The 13,607-nt window shown below is 37.3% G+C and overlaps 1 protein-coding gene across 1 annotated transcript in view; it reads left to right on the top strand.

The window, feature by feature from the left end:
• The window catches only part of CNTNAP2 (contactin associated protein 2), a 2,991,056-nt gene that overhangs the window by 49,822 nt on the left and 2,927,627 nt on the right, over window positions 1-13,607 (top strand). The gene's annotated exons all lie outside the window — the stretch shown is intronic.

Here is a 13,607-nt window from a genome sequence, read left to right on the forward strand (position 1 = left end):
CAAATAGGTACTCACCGTGCCTGAAGTTTGACAGTGAAGGTCCTCTTCCAGACGTCTCCATCATCTTCTATCTTCATCGGGTGCGGGGATCCTCAGAGGTTGCTCTCAGCGGCGGTCTTCAGCGGTGCCGATCCTCAGCGGCGTGGAGGCTCCTCTTCATCCGATCTCCAGTGTATACTAAAAATTTAATGGAAGGTACCACAATCAATTTTGAAATAAGACAATAGGATTAGAGCTACTGAAATCATATTGGCTGTTTAAATCAGCCAATATGATTTCAGTAGCTCTCATCCAATTGGCTGATTTAAAAATTTCAGCCAATAGGAATGCAAGGTACCCCAACAAATATGGGGTACCTTGCATTCAATCTTCAGTGTGTAACTGACGATCGCATGAATAGGAGCCTCCACACCATTGAGGATCGCCACCATTGAAGACCGCCGCTGAGGACCGTCACTGAGGATCCGTGCATTAGGGAAGCCAGCTCCGTATCTCCGCTCTGCCCCGCCTTCGCTCCGGATGAATATAGAAGATGATGGAGCCGCCTGAAAGAAGACCTTCTCCGCCGGACTTCAGGAACGGTGAGTACCTATTTGGGGGTTAAACTTAGGCTTTTTTTTAATTTTTTTAAGATTAGGGATTTAATGGGCTTGTAAAAGAGCTGAATGGGTAGTTTATGTTTTTTTAGTGTTCGTTTTTTTTTATTTTTGGTAGGTGGGTTTTTTTTACTGTTAGGGTTTTTTTGTAAAAGAGCTGTTTAACTTAGGGCAATGCCCTACAAAAGGCCCTTTTAAGGGCTAGTGGTAGTATAGTTTAGATTAGGGGGTGTTTTTAATTTGGGGGGCTTTTTATTTTCATAGGGATTAGGTTTAATTTTTTTATTTTTAATAATTTTGTTTATTTTTTTCTGTAATTTTAGAGTTTTTATTTTTTGTAATTTTAGATATTTTTTTTTGTAATTTAATGTTAGGTTTTATTTTTAAATTAATGTTAGTTTTTTATTTTAATTGTAACTTAGTATTGGGGTTAATTTAGGGGGTGTTAGGTTAGGTGGCTTAGTAATTAAATAGTTATTTGCATTGTGGGGGGTTGGCGGTTTAGGAGTTAATATGTTAATTAGGTTTATTGCGATGTGGGGGTTTGGCGGTTTAGGGGTTAATAGGTTAATTAGGTTTATTGCGATGTGGGGGGTTGGCAGTTTAGGGGTTAATATTTTAATTATGTTATTTGCGTTGTTTAATTTGCGGATTAGATGTTAATTACTTTGTGCAGGAGGTTCTTTTTTTTTATTATACTTCGTGCGGGCGTTTAGGTTTCTTTATTATTTTGTGCAGGCGTTTACGTGTTTTTTTTATTTCTTGCGGATGGTTATGTGTTTTTTCTTTATTATGTGCAGGCGGTTGCGTTTTTTTTTAAGGCTTCATTTGCCTACTCTGCATCCAGGTGGGTTCCGAAAATGGCAGGGTGGTGAAAGAATCCACCTTCAGAATGCCATTTTCAGAATCATCCGTGGATTATTTTGGCTGCACGTGCAGCCAACATTATTTTGGCTGCCTCGCGCAGTCAACATTCCTTTGAGGATGCATGCATAAGTGGTAACTGGTGTTGGATTAGCTCATATTAAGAATTAGTGTACTTCTGTTAGGTTTGTGCACATAAGACAATAATTAATGTAGATCATTTATATAGATGTACTTAAAAAAATTCTAAACGTAAACGCCTGCTTCATTTGCCTATGCTGCATCCAGGTGGGTTCCAAAAATGGCAGGGTGGTGAAAGAATCCACCTTCAGAATGCCATTTTCAGAATCATTCGTGGATTATTTTGGCTGCACGTGCAGCCAACATTATTTTGGCTGCCTCGCGCAGTCAACATTCCTTTGAGGATGCGTGCACAAGTGGTAACTCGTGTCGGATTAGCTCATATTAAGAATTAGTGTACTTCTGTTAGGTTTGTGCACATAAGACAATAATTAATGTAGATCATTATTATAGATGTACAGTACTTAAAAAATTCATAGAATATATATGTATTATAAATAATGATTATCAATATTTACTATTTATTATTTCAATAACGTGCCTTAAGATAATTAATTCTGCATGTGCGCTAACTCGACACCCTGCTAGATCTAAAGTTTTGAAACCCAAAGCGCAATACTCATATTTTACATACCTATGTTCTTCTGTTTTTTACTATATATATATGTGTGATAATATTAATGTAATATATAAATATATGCATATATATATATAAATATATATAGATAGATAGATATATAGTTAAAGATATATAGAGAAATATATATAAACATATTTATTTAAAATAAAAATAACATTTTCCTGTATATGAAAACTCCTGTCAGGTTGGTGCAAGCGATAAGGTTTTGTTCTTCTACGCTCACCTTTGAAGTCTATGGGGAGTAAAAGTTAGCGCGGTCACACTATATCGGAAGTCCTGAAGTTAGCATGCTTCGGGTTGCACTTGCACGCAAAACTTTTACATTCAACTTGTAATACACGCACTAACCCGCACACGCAAAAAGATTACTTCTAGCTGTGTTTAGGCTCGAGCAGGAGCGCTAAATATATATCCCTAAGTCTTTTCAGAAAGTTGATTAGTACCTAGAACAGTTCCATCACCAGGAGTAAACTGAACCCACAATTTTAATTTGCCATTATAATTTTCAATCATGCAAAAAAGTTTATATTGTCCTCAGCCCACACTGCAATATTTTTATAGGATGACAACCATATGGTCATTAGGAACTTATGGGTGGTACATATTCTCACATTGACCCACTACAACATTCACTCTTGTAGTAAGCTACACAATGTAATTATCTAACTCACTATAACCTATTCTTAAAGTGGTTCAGTTGCTTTCCAATAATAATGAAAAAGCTGCCACAAGTAGTCCTGGTGACATGCTTTTAAAGGGGCACGGAAATAAAAATTCTACTTTTTTGATATGACAGAGCAAACAGTTTTAAAAAAAGGAAAATACATATTTCCACATTACATTACTAATCAAATTTACTTCTTTCCCTTCATATCCTTTGTTGAAGAGCATTTTTAGCTATGCTCAGAATGTACATGTCTTCATGAGCTCTTTATGTTACCAACAATGATTTTAAAAATGTTATACACTAGATGACAGAAGTGATTAAAATAATGTATAAAACTACAATCGCTGCTGCTATATAGTTCTCATGTCAATGCACACTCTTGTACATATCTAGATATTCTATCCAACAAAATAGTGGAGACTACTACATAAGGACTATATCCACACTATTGTACCATGGCAATAACGATCAGAACTGAACAGCTGAGGGTGGGGAGTCCGGAATACCCGCCGCAGGCCGTATCCTGTCATTATTTGAACTCCAGCTGCCGGTCTATGTGATGCGGTGTTTGTGGACACTGAAATTGCTTTTAAATATTTTTAGTGCATAATAAAAGGCTTAATTTATCTGTACCTCTGGTCAGTACATATATATATATATATAGCGCATTACACTGTTTTTAAAAATTACATTTCAATCCTTTTCTTTTGCGCTTCATTTTTTCTGTATGTCTATCCAACAAAGGATACCAAGAAAATGAACTAAATTTGATTATTTTTTTTTAAGTATACATCATATGCTTTCATTTTAATTTTCATGCCCCTATAAAGCTACAATTTAATTTCATAGGCAGTAAATTATGACTGCATATCTGTGTCTGGATGCACATTATAATGTGCCTTAAAAAGTATCTTAAATGATAAAAAAAAAAATAATTAAAACAAGAAAAATACTACACAGTGTTTAGCACATTCATCAGTATCCATAAACTCTTATATCTGCAGAATAATTTGTTGTTACATTTTTAGCTTGCAGTTATGATTCTAAAAATATAATGGTTTGATTGGATTAGGCCTTAAATCAATAATTCATTTTGTGAGGAACCTGAAAATTGTCAGACTGTTAATAATGCACATTTTCTGCATGCTGTGTTGTTTTGACTGATTAAGGAAATAGTCTGGAAATTAGGAGATTCACAACCTAGAAAAACACAATTTCCATTTATTTATCGCTAAATATAAATGCTTAAAATAGATGAAGATAAACAAGTATATATATATATATATTTTTTTTTTTCAAGTAAATCATAAAAAAATAAAGAGGCAGCTTAATAATTTATATCACTTATTTCTTTCATAGGTACAGATACTTTATTAAAAACATTCAATGTAGTGAATTTGTCAAATGGAATTAAAATTTGTATTTGTACATTGTTTTGTTGTGTCTCTAAATTTAGTGGTAAAGCTGAATAAATATGATCAATTTTCATCCTTTGCAGGAAGCTATCAGATCAGTACTTGTCAATGGCTTACAACATTTAAAGTAACAGATACAATACTCCATAGTTAATTCCAGTTTGTCAGACACCTCCAGCTTCCTGTCTGTAACTCAGACAAGATCCATGGTTGCAGTAAAGGAAATTTCATAAAAACAACCTAAAGTATAGCAGCAAACTATCAGTGTGTCATTGTAAAAGAAATAAATAACTCACTGCATTGTTATTAGTAGACGAGCTCAGACAATTTTTTTGTTTTCTCGCATTCAAGGGACTTACCCCTTACTTTATTTTGGTGGAATAAACATTTGCTGGTAGTTTTAAAGATACAAGTGTCTCTGAAACGTTGTGTTGTCTCTTTTCTGGAGGGGAGGACTACTACCAGCAAGACTCGTAGAACAAGTGGTCCTTGAATTAGTTTTGCATTTTATTTTAACATTTGTATAACTTTATATCTGAACAATTAATGTAGAATGTTTTGAGAAAGAACATATTCTTCTTATAATGTTCACAATCTGTTTAATCTAAAGGCTATTGTAGTATCGGTGGGGGGGGGGGGGGCAGGGGTGGTTTCAGTTCTGGGAGGGGGTAGGAAGAGAGGCAGCATTAAGGAGGTAAGGGGGGCATACCATTATCTAGGGAAATGGTAGTGGGGGAAAGAAGGGGTTATGGGGTATGTGGTCATTGGTATCATTGAATGTTACTGTGTTTCACTGGTTATTCCATTAAAGGGTGGTATCTTCCCATGTAAGGAGCATAAGTTCATGTAGGTCAGGTTCTCTTATCTTAAGATAATTATATCTTTCGAGTTAAAGCTGATTGGAGATAGTTGGGCACAGTGAAACCATGAGGTAAAAAGGTCAGGGTCCCTTTCTTTGAGTTCTTTCTGTGTTTTAAGTTTGTTCTGGGTCAGTGCGTTGTAGATGGCTAGTCTGCTTAATGGAAGTGTACATTTAGTTAGTGATGGATGGGTTTGAATGCCCGTAGTCAGGTTATCGTGTATCGGTATTAGAGGGGAAATTGGGGTTGATATGTTACTCTGTGTGGCAGCCATTTTATCCCATGTTGTTAGAGTCTCTTTTATTAGTGGGTAGGAAGTCAGTAGGGGAGGACGGTGTTTCTGTAGGATCCAAGCCAGAGAGCCCACATTGCCGCAATTTAGGATGTCTGTATCAAATTTTACTCATGCCTTATGTGGTACATTTTGGCACCACTTGATGATGTGTTGTAGCGAGATGGCCTGTCTGTACATATGTAGGTTTGGCAATCCGTCCCTCCTGCTGATCAGGTTTTTTTTATAGTGTGTGTTTGTTTATCCTGGGTTTTATCCCTTGCCAGATATATTTATCCATTGCATTCTGTATGTGTTGAATGTGTGCGTTAGTTGGTGGTATAGGGATAGTTTGTAAAAGATATAAAACTCTAGGTAGAATATTCATTTTACCTATGTTGATATGGCCTATCCATGAAATGTTTTTCTTTTTCCAGCTAGACAGGTCAGATACTATTTCTTCTTTAAGTTTTTTGTAATTGGATTCAATTAGATCTGGCAGAGTGGGTTTGATGGTTATACCTAGGTAGTGGATTTCTTTGTTTACTACTTTTATGGGGCTGTTTTTTTTAATTATGTTAAAATTTGTGTGGGATTCAGTAATGTTGAGGAGTTTTGATTTGTTGAGATTGAGGTGAAAATTGGAGACCGAGCCGTACTGCTCAATTTTCTTTAGTACTTCTGGTAGTGATTGTATGGTTTTTGTTAGAGTGAGTAGGACATCATAAGCATACATAGCCAATTTGTGTTCTGAGTTCTGAATTTGGAGGCCTTCTATTTTGGGGTTCGCTCTTATTTTGCTGGCTAGGGGTTCTATTGTGATAGTAAATAGGAGGGGGGAGAGAGGGCAGCCCTGTCTTGTGCCATTTGATATGGTGAAGGGGTCTGATAACATTCCATTTACGTGAAATTTGGCATTTGGTGAGTATAGCAAGGTGATTAGATTGATGAGTTTTGGTCCTAGGTTCATTTTTGTTAGGGTAGAGAACATGAAAGACCAGTTGAAGCTGTGAAACACCTTCTCAGCATCTGTGGAAAGGAGGGATAGAGGGGTGGAAGAATTATGTGCATGAGAAATAAGTTGTAGCACTTGTAAGGTGTTATCTCTCGCCTCTCTGTTCTGTTCGCTAATAGTTTGGCTAGGATTTTATGTCCATAATTGAGCAGGGATATTGGGCGGAAATTCTCAGGTTTAGTGGGGGGTTTACCCGGTTTCAGGATTACTATTATGTGGGCTTCTAACATAGAACTGGGGAGGGAAGCTGTATCATGTATAGAGTTGAAGATTTCTAAGAGGTGGGAGGCAAGGATGTGAGTGAATATTTTATAATATTTGGATCCCAGGCCGCCTGGACCCGGGGTTTTTCATGAAAGCAGATCTTTAATGATGTCATTAATTTCAGTGAGTATGAAAGGCTCTTCTAAGGATTTTTTTCCCTCCACTGAGAGGGATGCTAGGTTCTCCGTGGATAGATATTTCTGAATTTAGGATGAATTGAGTGTAGTTTCTGTGGGCTTTGAGGTGTTGGGATGCAGGTTATATAGCGCTTTATAGTAGTCTCTAAAGACATTAGCTATGTTTTTCGTATCATGTTGGGGGTTACCGTGACAGTCAATAATCTCATGGACAAAGGATTTAATTTTTCTACAGGCAATGGCTCGGGCTATCATTTTACCTGCTTTATAATTTGTTTATAGAATTTCTGCTTCAGGAGAAGTGCTTTTCTTTGGTGTTCTTCCTGTAAGTGGTTTAGTAATCTGATTTTGGCTTGTCCTAACTCTACTAGGTGAGTAGCATTCATGGATTGGCTAAATGTAGAGATTCAAAATGTGAAAGTTGGGATAGTAGAGTTTGAAGTCTTTCCCTTTTGAGTTTATTATGTTTAGCTCGAATTTTGATGAGCTATCCCCTAAGGACACATTTATGTGCTTCCCAAATAGTGGTTAGTGGTAGGTTGTCAGAGGAATTAATTTAGAAGTATTCTGGAAGTAGTTTAGCAATGTCAGTTTGGGTAATGGGGTTATTTAACAAAGTATCATCTAGTTTCCACACATAGGAGGAAACTGGGTTGTCAGGCCATTGAATTGTGCAGGGGTCCGGAGCATGGTCTGACCAAGTAATGGGTTTAATAGAGCTGTCTGAAATGATCGATAGACCCTTGTGTGGGTTTGAGAAGAAAGTAAAGTCTCTAGTGCTCGGGTGTGTTATTCGCCAGACATCGTGGACTGTCATGTCTTTCAAAAGAGAGTTTATTTTTTTGAGCATCTTAGAGGTGGTGCTGGAGTAGCCATCGGAGGTATCCAGTAGGGGATTTAGGAGGACATTAAAGTCTCTCCCTATAAGGAGAATTCCTTTTTGGAGTTCTAGTATCTTTTGCACTATTTTTTTTTTTTTAAATGGTGCCTGTAAAGAGTTTGAGAAGTAGAGGTTGACAATGGTCACTTTTCTGTTATTTAAGAGGCCTGTGATTATAATGTAGTGACCATCAGGGTCTCTGACAACTTGATTAGGCTGAAAAGAGGTCTTTGCATGAAATAGTACGCCTACTCCATTTTTTATAGTTGTGCCAGATGCAAAATAAACGTGTGTGAAGTGTTTTTGAAACCATTTAGGTTTGTGGTCTTTTAAAAAATGAGTCTCTTGGAGGAGGATTATATTTCCACCCATCCTTTGGAGGTCATTATGTACTATAGACCTCTTCCCTGGGTTATTTATACTCATGACATTCTATACCGTGTGTTTTGTTCCTAGGTATATGTGGTGCCATGTTTCCAGGGGGGAGATGAAATAGCTAAGGGGGAGAAGAAGGAGGAGATGTGGGGAGGATAAGAGAACTGATGCCGGGAAAATTGATATAGGGGAGGGATAGGAAAAAGGGAGTTTATAACCTCACTGTATGATACAATGGGGTCAGGAGAACAGCAATACATCAAGTGCAATGCAAAATACAATGTTTACAATCGAAACAAGTTATAACAATATAACAAAAAACACTTGGAGGTGGTATCCCTAGACTGATGCCTGTAAAAAGTGTATAATATTTTATGATGGAAATTTAATATGTGCTAATGTGTGTTATGTGGGCTGAAGCAGTGCTTAGTGCAGGGAAGCAAATGTAGGGGTGTTTGGTGGGTAAGATGGGCATGAGTAGGGAGGGGATAGGCCCATCCCTCATAGACATACAAGTGAGTTGGTAGTGTGGATTATGTGTAGTGTTCATGGTATTTGTGTAGGCATAAAGGCTGTTGTGTTTATGTTCAGTTGTAGATGTAACAGGCCAATCAGTACTATCTCTACAATAGGTAATATGGCTTGGATGATTTCACTTAACTGAAAGTTATTCTATTCTACATAAGATTTGGAGTTCCAAGATAAATGAAAACTAAACATTTACAAGTATCTCTTCACTTATCTGGTGGGTGAATTGGTACAAGTCCATAATGCTGAATGGGGATATTTCTTCACCTTTTCCGCTGTTACAGGCCTCATTCCATGAAGGTCTGGTGTATGCATTGTCTCATGAAGGAGCATCCTGGGAATGCTCGATAGTTGAGGAGGCATTGGAAAATATTTTTTTTATGTTATATCATTTGCTGTAGTGATTTATTGACCTCTACTACACCCAGCAAGCAATCACTGTGTAGAATGTAGCGGGTTTAAGTCTAGAGTGTGATCTTTAACCCCCCTTCCCTCACTTCTCAACCTTGCTTTTTTAAATGTGAGAGGAGAAAGCAGTATCGTGCAGCACTTACTATTCTGACCAATAGTGCTAATTCTTACCAATTGCTCTTGGACTGGATGATGTCACCTCTCCAATAAGAGCAGAGTGCTGTCACTATATCAGAACCTAATATCCTTAGAAGGCATAAGGAATTTAGCACATATTATTTTTTTTTATTTAAAGGGACACTCAAGTCAAATAAAAAATTAATTATTCAGATAGAGCAGGAAATTTTAAACAACTTTCCAGTTTACTTCCATTAAAAAATGTACACAGTATTTTTATATTTACACTTTTTGAGTCCAGCTCCTACTGAGCATGTGCAAGAATTCACAGAATATATGTACATGCATTTATGATTGGCTGATGGCTGTCACATGGTAAAGTGGAAATAGACATAACTTTGAAATTTGTAATCAACTACTCATTTGAAGTGCTTTTGCATTGTCTATTTATCATATATTTGTTGTTTATGCAAATCTTCTGTATTTACTAGTCCTTTAAGAAAACATATTGTGGGACCTAACTAGTGTACCTAATAGGTAAGCCAGCACTTGTTCAATAGTCCTATTCCTATTCCTCAGAAAATACTTGTCTAATCTTTGTCCACATAGTTTTCAGGCTAATGCAACAGTCTTGATCTCTCAAAAACTATTTAAAAGAGAATATCTTAGCTGTATGCACACTTTTTTAATAACAGTGGTTTTTTTAGCAGGCTCAATTCACAGGTTGGTAAATAATATGAACTTGACAATTGTGCACTTCATTAATTGAACACTACAGAATATGTAACCGGTGGAGCTAATGGGAGTTATGGAGTTGATACTCTTATTATTTCAGAGTTGTCCCAATGCACAGAAAAGCCATATTCTATAAGTATAAATTATAAATATATTGCCTTTAGGATTCTTTATAAAGTTTTAGAGGTGTGGTTACACTGGCTATATACAACTGTGCAATAAAATCTTATCCAACTCACCTGGAATTTATCCTACGCCTCCTTTATCACTACAGGCTTCCAGTCCATGACCAGGATGTATGCGCCCATAGAACAAACTCATTCATTAAGCCGACTTGCTCTCTCCTTCTCCTCTATTTATCAAAAGACATCTAGGTACTCAAACCACTTTTTTTATCTGCAAATTGCCAAGGCAACCAAAATATATACAAACTGAAAATGCATTACCCTACAGCGAATCCTTAAAACTTTTAAATTGTATTCATTAAATCATAAATATTCAAGATCCAGTGCACTATACCTTGGGTGCTTATGTTTTTATGAAGATGGAATATAATTTCAAGCTTTAAGGATTCTCTGTGGAGTACTGAATTTTCAGTTTGTACATCATGAATTGGTTTTTTCGGTTAAGCGGAAAAAAAAACACCAACTGCATTCAAATACATTAGCCAATCATTATGATCATTATACATTACTAGTGAATAGATGAGCAACCATGTTTTACTTTTGCCGTTGTTGCACGTTTTGCTTCAGCGCAAGTATGTAAAAATAGAAATGTAACTTAAAATGCCACTGAAATGCCTGTTTTGTAAAGTTTTACAGTTTAACCAAACTTGCCTTTTACAAAATATTCAGGCAGCGTATTTAATTTGTAACTACTACTACTAAAATGGATTGGAAAAGGAAAGATCAAACTTTAAAACAGGCTCCTTTAAACTCGCTGCAGATGCAGCTTGGAAGCTAGTGCAGAGTTGATCATGCAAGCATAAGTTAAGAAACATCCATCTTAAAACCGTTGCTTCCTAACCTCATAGTTAACATATGGCCAGATTACGAGTTTTGCGTTATAAACGGCTCGGTAATAACTTGCAAGTTATTTCCACCGCTCACCTTTAATAGCGCTGCTATTACAGGTTTGCAAAAACCCGGCGTTAGCAGGCAATATGGCAGCGTTGAGCTCCATACCGCACACAAATACTAGCGCTGTTTTTAGCTGGTTTTACGTGCTCGTGCACGATTTCCCCATAGACATCAATATGGAGAGCCGGCTAAAAAAAAGCCTAACACCTGCAATAAAGGAGCGTAAAGATCCGTAATGCAGCCCCATTGATTCCTATGGGGAAAGAAAATTTATGTTTACACCTAACACCCTAACATAAACCCCGAGTCTAAACACCCCTAATCTGCTGCCCCTGACATCGCCAATATTTACATTACACTTATTAACCCCTAATCTGCCGCCCTCGACATCGCCAAAACCTACCTACACTTATTAACCTCTAATCTGCTGCCTCAATGTCGTTGCTACCTACCTACACTTATTAACCCCTAATCTGCCGCCCCCAATCTTGTTGCTACCTACCTACACTTATTAACCCCTAATCTGCCGCCCCTAACATCGCCGCCTCCACTATACTAAAGTTATTAACCCCTAAACATCTGGCCTCCCACATCACTAACACTAAATAAATATATTAACCCCTAAACCTAACCCTAAGTTTAACCCTAACACCTCTAACTTTAATATAATTAAAATAAATCTAAATAAAAATTACTATCATTACCTAACTAATTCCTATTTAAAACTAAATACTTACCTGTAAAATAAACCCTAAGATAGCTACAATATAACTAATAGTTACATTGTAGCTATCTTAGGTTTTATTTTTATTTCACAGCTAAGTTTGTATTTATTTTAACTAGGTAGACTAGTTACTAAATAGTTATTAACTATTTACTAACTACCTAGTTAAAATAAATACAAATTTACCTGTAAAATAAAACTTAACCTGTCTTACACTAACACCTAACATTACACTACAATTAAATAAATTACATTCATTAAATACAATTAACTAAATTTTAACCCCCCCCACTAAATTACACAAAATAAAAAAGAAATTATCAAATATTTAAACTAATTACACCTAATCTAATAGCCCTATCAAAATAACCCCCCCCCCAAAAAAATAGAAAAACCCTAGCCTAAACTATACTGCCAATAGCCCTTAAAAGGGCCTTTTGCGGGGCATTGCCCCAAAGAAATCAGCTCTTTTACCTGTAAAAAAAATACAAACAACCCTGAAACAGTAAAACCCACCACCCACACAACCAAACTACCCAATTAAAATCCTATCTAAAAAACCTAAGCTCCCCATTGCCCTGAAAAGGGCATGTGGATGGGAATTGCCCTTAAAAGGACATTTAGCTCTTTTCCATTGCCCAAACCCCTTAGCTAAAAATAAAACCCACCCAATAAACCCTTTAAAAAACCTAACACTAACCCCCGAAGATCCACTTACAGTTTTTGAAGACCAGACATCCATCCTCATCAAGCCGGGAGAAGTCTTTATCCAAGTGGGCAGAAGTCCTCAACAAATCTGGGAGAAGTCTTCATCCAAGCGGCAAGAAGTGGTCCTCCAGGCGGGCAGAAGTCTTCATCCAGACGGCATTTTCTATCTTCATCCTTCCGACGTGGAGTGGCTCCATCTTCAAGACATCCGGCGTGGAGCATCCTCTTCTGTCGACGGCTACTGAAGAATGAAGGTTCCTTTAAGGGACGTCATCCAAGATGGCGTCCCTTGAATTCCAATTGGCTGATAGAATTCTATCAGCCAATCGGAATTAAAGGGTAAAAAAATCCTATTGGCTGATCCAATCAGCCAATATGATTAAGCTCGCATTCTATTGGCTGATTGGAACAGCCAATAGAATGCGAGCTCAATCCTATTGGCTGATTGGATCAGCCAATAGGATTGAAGCTCATTCCTATTGGCTGATTACTTCAGCCAATAGGATTTTTTACCCTTTAATTCCCATTGGCTGATAGAATTCTATCAGCCAATCAGAATTCAAGGGACACCATCTTGGATGACATCCCTTAACCCCTTAATGACCGAGGACGTGCAGGGTACGTCCTCAAAAAAAAGGCAGTTAACGCCTGAGGACGTACCCTGCACGTCCTCGGTGTGGAAAGCAGCTGGAAGCGATTTTGGGGGTCAAAGTTAAAAAAAGTGTTTTTTTTTTCAATTTTTCCTCATATTTTATAATTTTTTTATAGTAAATTATAAGATATGATGAAAATAATGGTATCTTTTGAAAGTCCATTTAATGGCGAGAAAAACGGTATATAATATGTGTGGGTACAGTAAATGAGTAAGAGGAAAATTACAGCTAAACACAAACACCGCAAAAATGTAAAAATAGCCTTGGTCCCAAACGGACAGAAAATGGAAAAGTTAAAGGGACCTTCATTCTTCAGTAGCCGTCGACAGAAGAGGATGCTCTGTGCCGCATGTCTAGAAGATGGACCCTCTCTGTGTCGGAAGGATGAAGATAGCAGATGCCGTCTGGATGAAGACTTCTGCCCGCCTGGAGGACCACTTCTTGCCGCTTGGATGAAGACTTCTCCCAGATTCGTTGAGGACTTCTGCCCACTTGGATGAAGACTTCTCCTGGATTCGTTGAGGACTTCTGCTCGCTTGGAGGAAGACTTATACCGGCTTGATAAGGATGGATGTCCGGTCTTCAAA

The sequence above is a fragment of the Bombina bombina genome, chromosome 5 (assembly GCF_027579735.1).
Source record: "Bombina bombina isolate aBomBom1 chromosome 5, aBomBom1.pri, whole genome shotgun sequence".
Taxonomy (NCBI): domain Eukaryota; kingdom Metazoa; phylum Chordata; class Amphibia; order Anura; family Bombinatoridae; genus Bombina; species Bombina bombina.